Source organism: Carcharhinus amblyrhynchos, chromosome 13, assembly GCF_965287045.1.
Source record: "Carcharhinus amblyrhynchos chromosome 13, sCarAmb.v2.hapA, whole genome shotgun sequence".
Lineage (NCBI taxonomy): Eukaryota > Metazoa > Chordata > Chondrichthyes > Carcharhiniformes > Carcharhinidae > Carcharhinus > Carcharhinus amblyrhynchos.
Window position 1 is genome coordinate 44,305,564 of NC_137336.1, and position 17,160 is coordinate 44,322,723.

The window sequence follows — 17,160 nt, forward strand, 5'->3', positions numbered from 1 at the left end:
ATCAGTTACAATAATTTGCATTCAATGTAGATGTGCTAATACATTTTAAGTAAAATTATAAGCTTTAAAGTTACTCTTTTCTCTTCTTCAAACTAGTCAATGTCAAGCCTCTCTCTCCTAAAGGTTTTGATTTCTAGCTATGTTCCACAGGAACTTTTCCAATATCACACCCAAATGGCAATTATTCACAGGTGAGCCTGAACAACAAATGCTGACAGATTATTTGCCCTCAGGATATCACAAGCAAATTTATACCTAGTGTCACTTGAGATTATCCCTACGCTCCCACAAGGAGGATACTAACAACCCAATTTTGTCTCACTCACCAGTCCAATAGCAGTGATTACTTAGTAAGAAGTCTCATAACACCAGGTTAAAGTCCAACAGGTTTATTTGGTAGTAAATGCCACTAGCTTTCGGGGTTTGCCCTTTCGTCAGGTGAGTGACAAAGGGGCAAATTGCCAAAAGCTAGTGGCATTTACTACCAAATAAACCTGTTGGACTTCAACCTGGTGTTGAGACTTCTTACTGTGTTTACCCCAGTCCAACGCCAGCATCTCCACATCAGTGATTACTTGGCCAACAGTCACGCTAGACTTTATCAATATCTACCAGGCCTCCCTTTCCTCTACCGAAACCACCTCCAGTTGGTGATAGCGTAGTGATGCTGTTATTGGACCAGAGATCCAGGGTAATGTTCTGGGGATCGGGGCTCGAAACCTGCCATGGCAATTGCCGAAGTTTAAATTTAGTCGAAGCCTGGAGACCAAACGTTTACCTGTCGATTGTTGTAAAAATCCATCTGCACCTTTAGGGGAGAAAACCGGTTGTCCTTACCTTATCTAGCCTGGCCTATATGTGACTCCAAATCCACAGCAACGTGGTTTGACTCTTAAATGGCCTAGCAAGTCATCCAGTCCAAGGGTCCAGACAGCTATACCCACATCTCGTGAACAAAGGGAAAAAGATCTGAGCCTCATCCTGGTCATTGTCCATTTTTTAGCTTTCCTACCAACTGTCTCATGCACCCTCACCTCCAATAAGTCTTTGTCACCAAAGTAAAGATATTAATTCAGCTACCTTTTCTACTTCCCTTACCCAACTTGGATTTCTCCACCGAACCCCCACCATGGTTTTCTCTCTTCCCTCATCTTCGTTTCTTCCATGAAATCTATCATCTCACAGCACAGTAATTAGCACCAAGGTTCAATTTCGGCTTCAGTCGCTGTCTATGCAGAGTCTGCAAGCTCTCCCCGTGCCTGTGTGGGTTTCCTCCAGGTGATCCGGTTTCCTCCTATGGTCCGAAAGACAGGCTGGTTAGGTGCATTGGCTATGTTAAATTCTCCCTCAGTCTACTTGAACAGTTGCCAGATTGTGTTGACTTGGGGGATTTTCTCAGTAACTTCATTTCAGTGTTAATGTAAGCCTACTTGTGACACAAAACGCTATGCCCATCAAACTGTTGACAACACAATTTTGATGCTGAGTTTTAATCTGCTTTCTTTTGTCTCTCCCGTAAGATTAAGTGGCTTCTGGGTAGTTAAGGAAAGCATATACTGTAATTTTATAGGAGAGGCTGATTAGACTAAATGGATTCTTCCCTGTCATTTTTCTTATGTTTAGAAGTTGAAGTCTTAATTTACCACAAAGTGAAATCTATCACAATTTAATTCATGATAACTAAAGCACCTTAGCTCAGGATTTTTTTTGCCATGTTCACATCTAGTGTTTTCCATGTTTCTCAACCTCATTTTGTAAGAAGGGGATCTGGCACATAAACGGGACCAAGCACAGTACCATCCAGTGGCACATGATCCATACCAGGTTCAGTCTGGTGTTGGGCCGTGTGAACTACAAGCATAGAGCCAGCTCCTAGCTTGTAGCCTTTTCCATATACTTGTAAACTGTTTTAAGGGTCAAAAACAACTTACTGTTATACTTAAGTATGACTTCAGACCTAAAGGACTGTAACCAACACATCTCTCGCTAATGCATTGTCTTCTCAAATCACTTTCCCCATCCCCTTGCACTCACCTCCAAGTAGTACAGGGAACTCATGGATTTCTTTGTCACTAAGGCCATCAAATCAGCTGCATCTGCCATTTTCCTCCCTTCCTCAAGCACACTGGGCCCCTCTCCCTCTTGCTCCTTTCACCCTATTCCCACTAAACTGCTGACCACCCACCTTCTGTTCTTGGTTCTCATTGGCTAATATTAACAGCTCTCATTTTTCAGGTGCTATCCCTTCTTTAAATCTGCCATTGTCACCACCTGCCCCCAAAAGAAGCACCCTTAAGACAACTGCCTGTGCAAACTAAAGTTCCATCTCTAATCTCCCTTTCCTCTCCAAAGTCCTTGAACTTGTTGTTTCCTCCAAAATCTCTGCTCAGCTGGCCTGTGACCCTATGATTGAATCCCTCCAATCGGGTTTCCACTCCTGCCATAGTGTCAAAACAGCACTTATCAAAGTCACAAATGACTTCCTATGAATATGACTAAGGTAACCATTCTAATCCAGTCCTTCTCAACCTGTTTGCAGCTTTTGACATAATTAACCACCCAATCACTTTCTCCACTCTTGTCCAGCTGGGTGCAACTACTCTCACCTGGTTCCACTCTGGTTAAATTAAATAGAAAAGTGTCATTAGCAATGACCTCTCTTCCTGCCCCTGATCTATTACTGCCCAAGCATCTATCCCGGATCTCCTATTGCTCACTATATGCTCGACATCATCATCCAAAAGTACTGCATTAGTTTTCGCATACACTACTACTGACTTCAGCTCTACTTCACCACCACCACCACCTCTCTCAGCTCCTCCACTGTTACTAAATCATCAGACTATGTATCTGATATCTACAAATTAAATACCGGGAAGAACAAAGTCATTAGTTTTTGACTCCCAATCCAAACACTGCTCCCTAATTAACTCAATACCTTTTCTTAGCAACAGTAAAATTTAAGCCAACCTGTTCACAATATAGCATATTCGACCCCACCCATGTTTCTCTGCCTTTCAGATTGCCAATTTCCACTTCAACTCCTGACTTCACCTGTCTCAATTCATCTGCTGAAATCTTCATTGCCATTCTTACCTCTACACTTCATTCCAACACACTCCTGGCGCATTACACATCAACCCTCCATAAACTTGAGATAATCCAAAACTGTGCCCTTAATTTGCATCAAATCCCACTCAATTAGTACCACTTTACTCACTGACCTATATTGTCCCTGGTCAAGCAACATTGTGATATTAAACTTCACATCCATGTTTTTAAATTCTTTCGAGGCCTCATCCCGATCCCTATCTTGATGATCCTCTTCAGCTTCTCAAACCACAAGGATTCTTTTTGATTTGCTCATGGGAATTGGTTAGGCCAGCATTTATTGTCCATCCCTAATTGCCCTCAAGGAGATTATGAGCTGCCTTCTTGAACTTCTGAAGTCCATGTGCAATAGGAACAAAATCAACACAGGTTATTTATGTGCAGATCCACAAGAGATGGGTGAGATCCTAAATGAATATTTTTCATCAGTATTTACTGTTCAGAAAAGCATGGATGTTAGGGAACATGGGAAACTAAATAGTGGTGTTTTGAGTGCACATATTACAAAGAAGAAAGTCTTATCAAAGCACATCAAGGTAGTAGTGTCTCCCAAGCCATTGTGGGAGGCTAGGGGGGAAATTGTGGGTACCCTAGCAGAGATATTTGAATCATCAATAGTCACAAGTGAGGTGCCTGAAGATCAGAGGATGGCAAATGTGCCTTTGTTTAAAAAGGGCTTCAGGGAAAAGCCTGTGAACTACAGGCCACTGAGCCTCACATCTATGGTGGACAAATTGTTGGAAGATATTTTGAGAGAAAGGGTCTACAGGCATTTAGAGACACAAGGACTGATTAGGAATAGTCAGCGTGGCTTTGTGAGTGGAAAATCATGTCTCTGAAATTTGAGAGTTTTTTTGAAGGGGTAACCAAGGTGGTAGATGAGGGCAGTGCAGTTGATGTTGTCTACATGGACGTTAGCAAGGCCTTTGACAAGGTATCACATGGTAGGTTGTTGCACAAGGTTAAATCTCACGGGATCCAGGGTGAGGTAACTAAATGGATACAAAATTGGCTTGATGACAGAAGCCAGAGGGTGATTGTAGAGGATTGTTTTTCAAACTGGAGGCCTGTAACCAGTAGTGTGCCTCAGGGATCAGTGCTGGGTTTACTATTATTTGTCATTTATATTAATGATTTGGATGAGAATATGGTTAGTAAGTTTGTAGATGATACCAAGATTGATGGCTTAGTGGACAGTGAAGGTGGTTATTTCGGATTGCGATGTGATCTTGATCAATTGGGCCACTGGACTGATGAATGGCAGTTGGAGTTTAATTTAGATAAATGCGAGGTGATGAATTTTGATAGATTGAACTAGGCAGGACTTACTCAGTTAATGGTAGGGCATTGGGGAGAGTTACAGAACAAAGATCTAGGGGTACAGGTTCATAGCTCCTTAAAAGTGGAGTCAAAGGTGGACAGTAGTGAAGGCGGCATTCAGCATACTTGATTTCATTGCTCAGAACATTGAATACAGGAGTTGAGGCTTCTTGTTGAAGTTGTACAAGACATTAAGGCTTCACTTGGAATAGTGTACAGTTCTGGTCACCCTATTATAGAAAAGATGTTATTAAACTAGAAAGAGTGCAAAAAAGATTTACTAGGATGCTACCTGAACTTGATGGTTTGAGTTATAAGGAGAGGCTGGATTGACTGGGACCTTTTCCCTCTGGAGAATAGGAAGTTTAGGGGTGATCTTAGAGGTCAATAAAATAATGAGGGGCATAGTTCAGTTAGATAGATCTTTTCCCAGCTTAGGAGTGTCTAAAACTAGAGAGCATAGGTTTAAGTTGAGGGGAGAGATACTAAAGGGTCCACAATGGCAATTTTTTCAGAGGGTGGAGTGTGTCTGGAACAAGCTGCCAGAGGTAGAAGAGCTGGGTACAATTTTGTCTTTTAAAAAACATTTAAACAGTTACACGAGTAAGATGGATATAGACCAAATGTGGACAATTGAGACTAGCTTAGGGGTTTAAAAAAGGGTGGCATGAACAAGTTGGGCTGAAGGGCCTGTTTCCATGCTGTAAACCTCTATGATTCTGTTAGGAATCCCATGATTTTGACCTAGCAACAGTGAAGGGATGGCAATATACATCTCCAAGTCAGGATAGTGAGTGGCTTGTAGGGAAATTGCAGGTGGTGGTGTTCCCCTACATCTGCTATCCCTGACCTTCTAGGTAGTAGAGGTTGCAGATGTGGAAGGTGATAGCTGAGGAGCCTTGGGTGAGTTGCTGCAGTGCACCTTGTAGATGGTAGACGCTGCTGCTACATTGCACCAATGATGGAGAGAGTGACTGTTTATTGTGGGGGATGGGGTGCTAATCAAATGGGCTGTTTGGAATTGAACTTAGTGTTGTTGCATTCATCCAAGCATTCCATCACACTTCTGAATTGTGCTTGTCGATGGTGGACCAGCTTTGGAAAAACAGGAGGTTGAGTTACTTTCCAGAATTCCCAGACCTGGTCTTGTAGCCACAGTATTTACATGGTTGCCCCAGTTCCGTTTTTGATTAATGGTAACCCTCAGGGTGTGGATTGTAGAGGGTATTCAGTGATGGCAATGGCAGTGAATATCAAAGGTAATTGGTTAGATTCTTCCTTAGTGGGATATCCTGGAATCTCTAGCATTCCTGATTTTATTTGCTGCACTTTAAGTTGTCTTGACCCTGAGATTGGAGATTCCTCTCCTGCACCTTTCCACCTTGCCTCCCCCCTTCTTTCAAACACTCCTTACAATCCATTTCTTTGGTCTCTTTTCCTACTATCTGGCTTGGTGCCATATTTTGTTTAATAACAATATTTCCCACAAATCACCTGGGAATGTTGGTTAAAGACACTATATTAAATAGAAGTCCCTATTTTTGTTCATCTGAACACATTTTAAATATGACGACTGTTACTGGGCTATTCTAATACAACCAATTCAAGTTGCAGGTGTGTACTAATGGTCTGCTAAATAGTCAGGGCCAGCTTCAAACACTTGGTTGAGTAAAGGATAACAGGTTAGGTTACTGTTTTAAAACAACAAGAAATAAGCTGAAGCAAAGTTATAAAGCAGGATGAAATCACAATATGGAAAATGGGTATGAGTGATGTCTATAACTAGAAATTGCTTTAAAAATGTGTACAATTACAGTAATATAAAGTGAATTGCTGACATTACATTATTACCAAGTTAGGCGATTCTTCAGTTTCAATGTGTAAGCTGAAATGCATGAACACATTGGGTCTGCCAAAGGTGTGGAAGCTGCAGTATCGGCAGAAAATGTATCAGACGTGACAGGTACAACCAGTTTCATCACAATAAGCATAATGCATTCTTGAACTTTCAACTTCTGGCAGCAATAAAGAAGTTTTCACTTCACTTCCTGTTGGAGAAACACACTGTTAGGAATTTCTTGCTTTCGATCTTAAGATTCTGCTTGATAACATTGGTCACACAATAGGCCTTGGGTCCTTACAAAGCTTCACTTTGTTGTAAAAGCAAACAGAGCATGACAACAGGAAACAGAACCCATACAAAATACTTGCCTGAAACAGCCAGAATGCCGTTCCAGTTGGGCTGAACCAGCTCCGACAAGCTCAGTCCAAGCAACTCATTCACTCGAGAGCTTTGCATCACCTGCTTCAGAGTTAAACTGAATAGGGAAGGAATACAAACTCAGGAGGTACACCCTAAACCAAAGACCTTAGCTAGATGGACACCCGGGTGTGTGAGGAGTGAATTTTATATTGTGTGTATATACACACACACACAAAGATTCGGAAGTTGCTGTGGCAATCAGGAACTACAAAATATTGGGAGTATTTGAAACATGATTAAATCCAGATAATAGAAAGTAAATTAATGGAGTTTGAAGTGAATAGAAAAAAGTGTACAAAGAAAAAAAGTGGTGGTATCTGTATGTTGGGGAAATTGACAAAGGCAATCCAAAATAAAAGACTTTGGGTATACATTATACCAAAATAAATCCCAACCAAATATTTGGATCATATATCACTTGACCAACACAAGGATGATAGTAATTTGCTGCATGAGGAAGGATATACAAGAATCAGAATTTTCTTTAATGAGACCTCAATCAAATTTGGAGCATCTATTCAGCCTATTGGAAGGTCTTGTCGTGCAATGTGTTGCATCCCTGCCCAAGTCAAAAGCTTTGGGTATGAGTTATATCATAGGACTTGATAACCGAAGGTTCATTCATAATGCAGCCGAGAGACTGATTATCAACCTGCAAATCATCCAACACATGCCAATGACAGTGAGAGAAAGATTCCTGGTCAGCCACATGGTAGTGATGGCTGAGGCTCCCTTTGTATCTCTGGGTTACAACATGCATGTTGCTACATTAACGCGGACTCCAAGTGATCTGTGAACACCCCAATAGAAACATTGCATCACTTCATAAGCTGTGGCAGGGCAGATTTCCAGCATTAATGCCGAAATATAGCATATTTCTGCAGGAAAGTCAAGTGATAGATCTGTACATGGCTACTTTTTGACTTAATGCATCAAGATAGCCACACCCTGCAATGCTCAGGTTTATCTGATATTAATGATCCTTATGGATATGAAAATTGCTGCACCTCTTGGGACATTGACCAGAAAATGGGCAAGAATCAAAAATACAAGATTTCTAAAGTTGGCTTTTAAGTTGGATCCCAAAATCTGACAAACTAAATTCATTTTTGTCTCTTCAGATTAACTGCTGCACACACCCACTCCCTGTTCAATAAATTCCTACTAAACATACAGGTATTACCAGGTTCACTGTGCAAGTCTAGGCTCAACCCTGCCACTGTTCTTGTACTAAATTTTTCACTCAAAAGTGATTAGAAACCAACTGCAGCATTTTCCTTTGCCCTAACCAGACTGTCTGTTGCCAAACATAAAAAAAGGTTCACTCTGTACTTGGCAGGACATTGTGAAAATTGCCAAGTGCCCAGGACAGTGTTTCTGAAAATGAAACTACAAAAATGATTGGAAAGGCCAAGTTTTCATTTTAATGCAGTGTGTTTCTAACTGAACAGACATAGGTAGTGATGATGACCCATGGGTCTATAATTTAAATAACCAGCATGAATGCAGAAAGTTTAAAAAAAATCTGATTTATAAACATTTTGGTACCCTACTTGAAAAAGTTACATTTGTTTTCTTTTAAATCAATTATTCTGAATGCCAAAATATATGGTGTGAATATCATCGAGATGTTTCCAAGTGGTAAATAGCCAACAAAATGCTTTAGCAGCGTAACCATTGTGGCAATATAGGACAGCAATATTAAATTTATTTATTAGTCACAAGTAAGTCTTACATTAACACTGCAATGAAGTTACTGTGAAATTTCCCTGGCTGCCACAGTCCGGCACCTGTTTGGGTCAATGCGCCTAATCAGTCTTTCAGAATGTGGGAGGAAATCAGAGCACCCAAAAGGAAACTCACACAGACATAGGGAGAATAAGTAAATTCCCCAGTGACCCAAGCCTGGAATCAAACCTGGGTCCCCAGCACTATGAGGCACCAGTGCCAACCACTGTGTTACCATAGGTTAAGTCAAAAATTAATATTCTACATCAGCACTTTTTCTAAGTTTCCATCTGGTTGGACCACATGATACAATACTGGGTACTGCTCTTGCCTGTCAAAACTGCCCACCATTGTAAGATCATTCAGCAATGCAATGATAATCAACAGCAAATTTTCCCCGCTGCAACCCATCTTAAGTCATTATCCTCTGTCTCCTTCTGCTCCTTCTCATGAACTTGGCATTAAGAATGAGGCCATATAATCAGTTGTGTCTAATCTTTACCTCCTTTCCCCTAGTCCACCAGGCCAAACCTCCTCAAGTATCCTGGTCATGAACTCATCATACTCTAGTTTAAGTTGTATCTCTTTGTGTCCTCTGAGCTCATTGTCTCAATAAGACATTTCACGTTCTCTTTACCCTACTCTCATTAACCTGATAATCTCCCAATTTCACTTTAACCATGTTGGCCGATATTGTTAACTGCTCTAACTCTTAGATACTTGCTGTCACACCTTCACATCTGTCACCATCACTCCTTTCCTCAAAAAATCCTTGTCCCAAATTTTTTGCAAGTTATCATCCCATCTCTAGTCTTCCTTTTGTCACCAAAGCCCTAAACATTTTTGTTGCGTCCAAAATCCATACCTGTTTTCCCCAGAGCTACACACTGAATCCCACCCAATCATGTTTACATAGCTATTTCACTGTAGGTGCTGTCACAGCTATCAGTTACAAATGATGCTTTGCAAGATTGTGACAAAGCTAAACTATCCCTCCTCTCTCCAGTCTTTGACCACAGCCTCTTCCTCCAATGTTATGCAGCTGCACTCTCAGTTTAATCTTATCCATCAACTCAACTGTGCCACAGAGCAGAAGCTGGAAGGTTATTTTATCTGGATGGGAATCTAGAACCAAGGGAGACATGTGCTGCTTTCAGCAACGAGATTGAAAATCTCAATTTCCACATGTATACTAATGCAGCAGTTCTAGAAGGCAATGAACTAACTTCTTAACAGCAAACAGCAATGAGCAGTAAATGCTGGCCTAGCTAGTGGTGACTACATCTCGAACAAAAAAACCTCTACCATCTCTCAACTCTTTCACTGTTGCTAAATTATCAGACTGCCTGTCTGACAGACATCTAGTAGTATTAGAGGAGCAAATATTTCCTCCAATTAAGTACTGGGGGAGTGAACGTCTGGAATCCTTTGTACTCTGTTTCTTAGCCAGAAACTTCATCTGTCTCCATGGAAACTGAGGTAAATCCAAACCATTAGGAATCATCTTCTGATCACATTCCCGCACCAGACTCTAGTCATCTGCTGCTCAAATACTCCATACCTACCTTGCCTCTAGATTTGACTATTCCCAATGCACTCCTGAACAGCCTCCCACATTTGATCCTTCGTCAATTTGAGGTCATTCAAAACTTAGCTGTCAGGATAAGGACTCAGGCACCTAGTTCCATTTACTCACCACCCCTGTGGTCATCCACTTACATTGGGTGTTGCTTAACTTGGAGCCAATCTTAAAATCCCCGTCCTTGATTTAAAATTTCTCAATGGTCTCATCTCACCCACTCACTAATCTCCTCCAACCTCGTAACCATCTAATATAATTGCACTCCTCTAATTCTGGCCGCATGAATATCTTCGATTTTAATCGCTCTACACTTGACATTTGTCTTCAGCTGCCAAAGCCATAAAATTTGGAATTCCTGCTTTAAATGCTCTGCATCTCTTTTCTCCTTTAAGATGCTCCTTTAAAACTACCTCTTCAACCAAGACTTTGGTTGCATGGTCTGATATTTCATGTGACTTGGCATCAAATTTTGTTTTATGATATTATAAAATATCCCAAGGCATTTTGAGAATGTTAAAGGCACAACAATATGCAAATACAAGTTGTTGCAGAACAGTAACAAAATGATGAGTACTTACAATTCTAAGGTATAAGTTAGTTTTGGCACTGTACTTCAAGGGGTAACTAGATTTTGAATTGAACCAAGCCCTGATAAATTTGTCAGCCCAGGAAATCTCAATGTGGCTCTCTGTTCTAATGATGCCAGAACCATGAAATAATTCTGTCTAGAAATCTTCCCAGGCTGGAGTTAGGCTGATGGCCAGGATGAATTTATTTTAGGAAATGACCATCTTTTGGAGATGATTCTTTATTTCAATGGGTGTGAGGGAAAGGGGTGTTCGATTAGACAGAAGAAAATATATCCTTGCTTGCCTTTCACTGAATGTGACTGTTTTCCCCCATGGTCGAAAGGTGAGGCAAAAGACAGAAATTGTGGAGTTTTGGTGCAGTAATGTGTAATAAATTCTGTAAGACATCAGATGCAGAAGCAGATGTAAGCCATTCAGCCCAAAAAGTCTGCTCTGCCATTCAATGAGATCATAACTGACCTGAAATGACAATCCTCAACTCAATTTTCCTGTCTTATTCGCATAACTCAATTCCCTTACTGCTTAAAAATGTCTCTCTCACAGCCTTGGATATACTTAATGACCCAGCCTCTACAGTTCTCCATGGTAATGAATTCCTCAGATGCACGACCAGCAGAGAAGAAATTCCTTTTCATGTCAGTCTTAAACGGGCGACCTCTAACTTTGAGATTATGCCCTCTGATCCGAGGCTCTCCCTTATGCAGAAACAATGTCTTAGCATCTGCCCTGTAAAGTCCCCTGAGAATTCTATGTCTCAAGGTCACCATTCATTCTTCTAATCTCCAGTGAGCGCAAACCCAACCTACTCAACTTCTCATAACAGCCAAGTCCATAAATGTCTGCCATTGCTGATCAATCACCTTTCCTGCTAAACTTCTTTCCCAGAGCACACCAGCCAACTCTATCCTCATTCCTTTATAATAACCCTTAAGTTTAAACACAGAATTTCAAGTGATTAACAATAGTACAACTAACTGCCAAAGGTTTGCATTGATAAAAAGTTTGAGATAGGTTAGAGATTGAACTTTATGCATCAGAGCATTGTGCTACTCACAAATAATAGGTTCAGGCTTCGAAAGGTGACTACAATCTTCTTTGACATCTGCAATACACCATCCTTCTATTTAGTTTAAAAATGGAACAATCATTAATTTATTTTTGCCTTCCTATCCCTTGGGACCATCTAGAAATGTTGTGGTCTCACTAACAGTTTGAAGAGTTGAGGAGACAAAAAAAAGGAGGGAGAGAGTATTCTACCTCTTAACCATTAAATCTGTTTTTGACTCTAAGATTATGCTTAGCTGAGGTTTTGGGGTTCAAATAGGCAAGAGAGAAATGGGACACAATGAAGAGGCATATTTAGCAATAGGGCCTTTGCCATGCTATATTCTACTGGAGAAAGGTAGCCTCTTCATAGAGATGAGATTGTGATATCCTTGGTGAGCCAGTGATTTAGCAAGCTAAGCTTCCAAGAGCAAAGGTCAAAACAGCTGTCCAAGTTCAAGGAATAATTCTGGATAGCCATAGTGCCTTCCAAACATGCCATGTGTAGATTTTGAAAAATCCTACCACAAAATAGTCAAATTATAAAACATTCACCATTACAAAAGTTCCAAGCCAGGAAAGGCTACGGAGAAAAAGCATTGATCAAGATTAGATGTCACCAAATCGCCTCTCCTGAAATCTAAGGAATTTTCTGAATGTGTTACATGCAGGGAGTCAGTCCTGACTGCGTACGTCAGGAAACTGCAATTCACTGTGGGAGAAATTCCTGGTCTCTCAAAGGAGCTAGGAGCTAGTTTCAGCACCAAGGGGCAGTGTGAAAAATATAGGTGGCTGATTGACAGCTCTAAAAAAGAAAATATTTGTAATTAAAATATTACCAATGCAAAACCTTACACTTCATAGGAACATAGGACTTGGCAGCAGGAGTAGACTATTTGGTCCATCAAGCCTGCGTTGCAAATCAATAAGATCATGGCTGATCTAGTTGTAATCTCAGTTCCACTTTCCTGTCTGCCCTCTATATCCCTCAATAACCTTGTCTAACAAAAATTTCCACTACCTTCTGGGAAGAGAATTCCACATTCTTAACAACCCTCAGGAAAAAAAACTCAATTCTGCCTTAAAAGGGTGACCTTGTCCCTGAGTTCTAGCTTCCTTCGCAAGAGGAAACAATCTCCTGGTGACTGCCCTATCAAGTTCCCTCAAGATCTTAAGTTTCAGAAGGATCACCCCTCATTCTTCTGAGCTGCAATGGATTTGGGCCCAGCATGTCCAACATTTCTTCAGAAGGAAAGTCCTTAATGCATCAAGCTCAGCGAGTTTTACTTTTTCTTGCTACTTATTGGCCTAACCCAAAATATATTCAAATTTTGAAAAGATCTGTTATTGCCATGGGAAAATGTTGCATATTTTCACTGGGCAGCATAACACCACATCTGTGACATTCACATTTCCTATTGTAGTTGCAGTAATTAGAACACTAAAAAAAGCTCGAAATTGCTCAGACGGCACATCCCAAAAGCTCATTCTTGAGCATAACTGAAAATTGCTATAGGTCTTGGAAAACTGGGAAATCATTGTTTCTCCCCAGAATCTCTACGTGCCTATAATGCTAACCAGTGACATGTTAGCAAAGTGCCCCAACTCAAAAGAAACTTGCCAGTGTTTGAAAGAGATGGAGTCTTATTTTTATCAGTATTAAAATATTTAAATATTCCTGCACAAAGTCAATTGTTTGATAACTTAGAATATTTAGAGATGGGACAGACATGTAATCAATGCACAATTTTTCTTTCTGTATACCAAGGTTTACACCATTTAATTTTAACCAATTTGCCCATTTCAATTAGTAATCAGTTTGCTTATTAGAAAAATTAGAATAAAACATTAAAAAACTACATAACAGATTTCACATTTGCTGCTAGTGGGACAGTATTGTCAAATTGACTACAACTGACTACACTTAAAAGTTATTCATTGGCCAAAGTGCTTTGGGATATATACATAAATTACTTCTATCAAAGACTATCTTTTAAAGATCTTGTTGCTAAAAAAAGTTATTTAACTTCTCACCAGAGAATGGTAGAGAGCAAACAGCATGAAGTCTGCACTGTTCTAGAGTCCCCATTAACGTAAGAAGTCAACAGCAACTCCTTTCAAGATCAACATGTTGTCAATTTGCACTCACTGGCATGTGACTCTTTCGTGCCGCGCTTCTATATTTGTTAAGTGTGTAGTCTTGAAACACAACATGCTTGTAAAGTGATTCCTCATTCAGGAAACCCTGCTGCTTGCCAGTGTGGTCATGTGGCTTCAAGCCCACTCAATCTCATGATACTGGAGCTTTCAAGAGAATTGTGGCCCATGGTTAAGTGTGCTAACAAAACTAATCAAAATAATATACAGAGAATCTAAAGTGCAGCAAATTTTAGATAAATTAGTGAAAATAAAAAGCGAATAGGGATCAAGTTATCGCAGCTTTGAGCCAGTTTTGAATACCATTATTATTGATCACATTGAAAATCACACATTGCATTGTCACTTTTGAAAAAAATCAATTGCTACAATAAAAACAGAAAATGCTGGAAAAATGCAGGAGATCTGGCAGCATCTGTGGAGGGAGGGAAAATAGAGTTCATGTTTTGGGCCATAAAACTTATTATCAGCTGAGGGGGGAATGTGTTGGACATTATACTGTATAGGAGGTGGAGCAGTTGGAGCAGAGTAGTAGATCAGTGATTGTGGGAGCTAGGAGAGATTGTAAATGCATAGGTCACAAGAAGGAGGAACCATTAATGACAGAAGGTGACAGTGGTTGTGTGAAGGTAAGATATCAGAATGTGTTGATAGGAGAATAAAGGCCAGTGTTCACTGAAAACAAAACACAAGAACAAGTATCAGATGGCTTAGTGAAGGAAGCAGGTTGTTTGCATTTGGCCAAATTTGTTTGGGATATAAAAGAGTTTTAGATTCCAGCATCCACAACATTTGCTTTTTAGTATTACTTTACTGCCATTTCTCTTTCAGGAATGCCTACCTTGAAGTAATCCTGCTCTTCTCCCTGATTGGACTTCCATCTGCCTCTTCTACTGCATTAACCATCATTGCTTTCAATTTTTCTTTTACCAAAACTCACTTTCATGGCCACATTTCCTTCCTCAGCAACCATCTCCTTCTCAGACTCACCCCATGTGAATTCCAACACGTTCTATCCCTCATGTATTGAATCCACCCAGGATATACAACACCCCTCAGACTGATGTTCTCGGCATTCCAAGATTCACAGTGCCATGTGCTGTCATATGTACACACTTCAGCAGCACTGAAGACCATTGCAAAGCTGTCCTTGACCCCTGTTCCATTTTATTCTTTACTTCAACAATTCCCTTAAGAATGCTTTTCTCTTCCTTTCAGTAATGCAAGCTCCAACAACTTACTGACACCAATGCCCATACAGGACCTTTCAACATCCCTCTGTCCCTATCCGTTCTAAATGCAGCCCTTGCCACGTATTCGCCATTCCCTCTGACTTTCTCCGCTCTGATGTTGAATATTCTATATTCAGCAAAAGATCACATCCATCCATTTATGCCCTCACATTAATGAATTTAGGGCTCAGCATGACACTGTTCCTCCATTTCTGTGTTCACTTTTTCAGGTTGTAGTTCTCCCTCCATTCAATGGATCCCCTCACCTGCCTCCAGTCTTCTTCATCTGTCTGGACCCCACTTTGCCCATCTACCTGATCTCGATCTTTTTGTTGAGAACTGTCAGTGCAACATTGGTCTTCTCAATTTCTCTGCTCCTTTCATCCATTCCAATCTGTCTTCATCTGAATTTGCTGTAATCCATCCCATGTCCAACCCATTTTTTGTCCCAATGCAAGAATCCCCTCCCCCACTGGGCCATCTGTCACTTGTTCTTAAGTTTTATTTTCACTAAGCATGGACGTTTACTCTTCCATTAACATATTTTGATACCTTACTTTAATGCAACTTGATTGGAAGAGGCTGTTTGCAGGTACGAGAGCGTCTGGCAAGTGGAAAGCTTCAAAAGCGAGGTAAGGAGAGTTCAGGGCCAGCATGTTCCTGTTAGAGTGAAGGACAAGGCTGGCAAAAGTAGAGAACACTGGATGAGTAGAGGTATTAAGGCTGTGGTCAATACAAAGAAGGAATCATGTCTCAGGTATAGGCAACTGAGGTCAAGTGAATCTCTTGAGGACTAAGGGTGTAGGGGTACACTTAAAAGGGAAATCAGAAGGGCAAAAGAGGGGACGTGATAGTTTTGGATTCTCCTTTTCCTTATCTGCCAAAGAGATTCTACAAGTATAAAAAGTGCAAAAGAGTAACTAGGGAGAATAAGGCCCTTTAAAGGTCAACAATTCATTTGTGTGGAGCCACAAGTGATGGGTGAGATCCCAAACAAATATTTTTCATCAGTATTTACTGTGGAGAAGGGCATGGAAGCTAGGGAATTCAGGAGAAGCAAATACTGATGGCCTTGAAAAGCTTCCATATTACAGAAGAGGACGTGTGAGAGGTCTTAAAACACAAAAGGTAGATAAACTCCCAGAACCTGATCAAGTGTATCGCAGGACATTGAGACAGAAGTTAGGAAAGTAAATACAGGGTCGCTGGCAAAGATACTTGTATCAACATCCGCAGGTGAGGTGCTGGAAGACTGGAGGGCAGCAAATGTGCTGTTATTAAGGAAAGGCGGTAGGAAAAAGCCAAAGAACTACAGACTGGTGATCTAACATCAGTGGTGGGTAGGTGTTGGAGGGGATTCTGAAAGGTAAGGACTGATTAGGGGTAGCCAGCACGGCATTGTCTTTTTTTTGGGAAAAAAACCCTTTGTTTCATCAAATAGGATAGGTTTTGACATGAGGTTGTTACAAGCTGTCCAGAACCAATATACACAACCAGTTGGGTAAAGATCTCAGTGAATGCAATGCTGATGCTCATGGGATGAGTTAAGACTCCAGTACCCAGATTTCCATCCCTCTCACCATTCCATTCACTAGCTTCCTGTCATAATGCCTATGCCCACATGAGAAGGGCTGCCAGCACATGTGGAATCACAGCCAAGCAAGAGTCACTATTATCAGGGAGAAAAGAAACTAAGAAATTAAAATATTTAACAGCATTGAGAAACTGAGGAAGCAAGCCATCCACTGAGTAGGAACCAAACCACTATCTCCACAACAAAAAGTATTGCCATTTGATTCAGAAGTGAAATTACTAAATGCCAAAACTCATACATTGAACGTCAATGAAAGGAACTGCACGTGCATCAAATACACGTGTAATCATTTAGCTTCCGTCAAGGTATCCAACTGAATGTAAGCAGTGTTGACATGACGGTGTGGGGACACCATGTTGTGCTTTTCCTTCTGATTGTTTATATTGCAAAGTGGCTTCACCAAAGTAATTTCCCAAGCGGAATGCGGCACCTCCCAGATACTGAGAACAGAATTGCAGCTCTGGGAAATATAAGAATAAATGTTGATTGTAAATTTAGACAATAATAATTTAAATAAATATACTTTTCTTTGCACACTC

The 17,160-nt window shown here is 40.6% G+C and overlaps 1 long non-coding RNA gene across 1 annotated transcript; it reads right to left on the reverse strand.

Annotated features, from left to right (window-relative positions):
* Positions 1-548: 548 nt before the first annotated feature.
* Positions 549-13,803, reverse strand: LOC145351509 (uncharacterized). Its single transcript, XR_013888414.1, has 3 exons — positions 13,673-13,803; positions 6,283-6,479; positions 549-1,294 (listed from the first exon to the last, which is right to left on the reverse strand). It is a non-coding gene; the product is annotated as an uncharacterized LOC145351509 (long non-coding RNA).
* Positions 13,804-17,160: the final 3,357 nt, after the last annotated feature.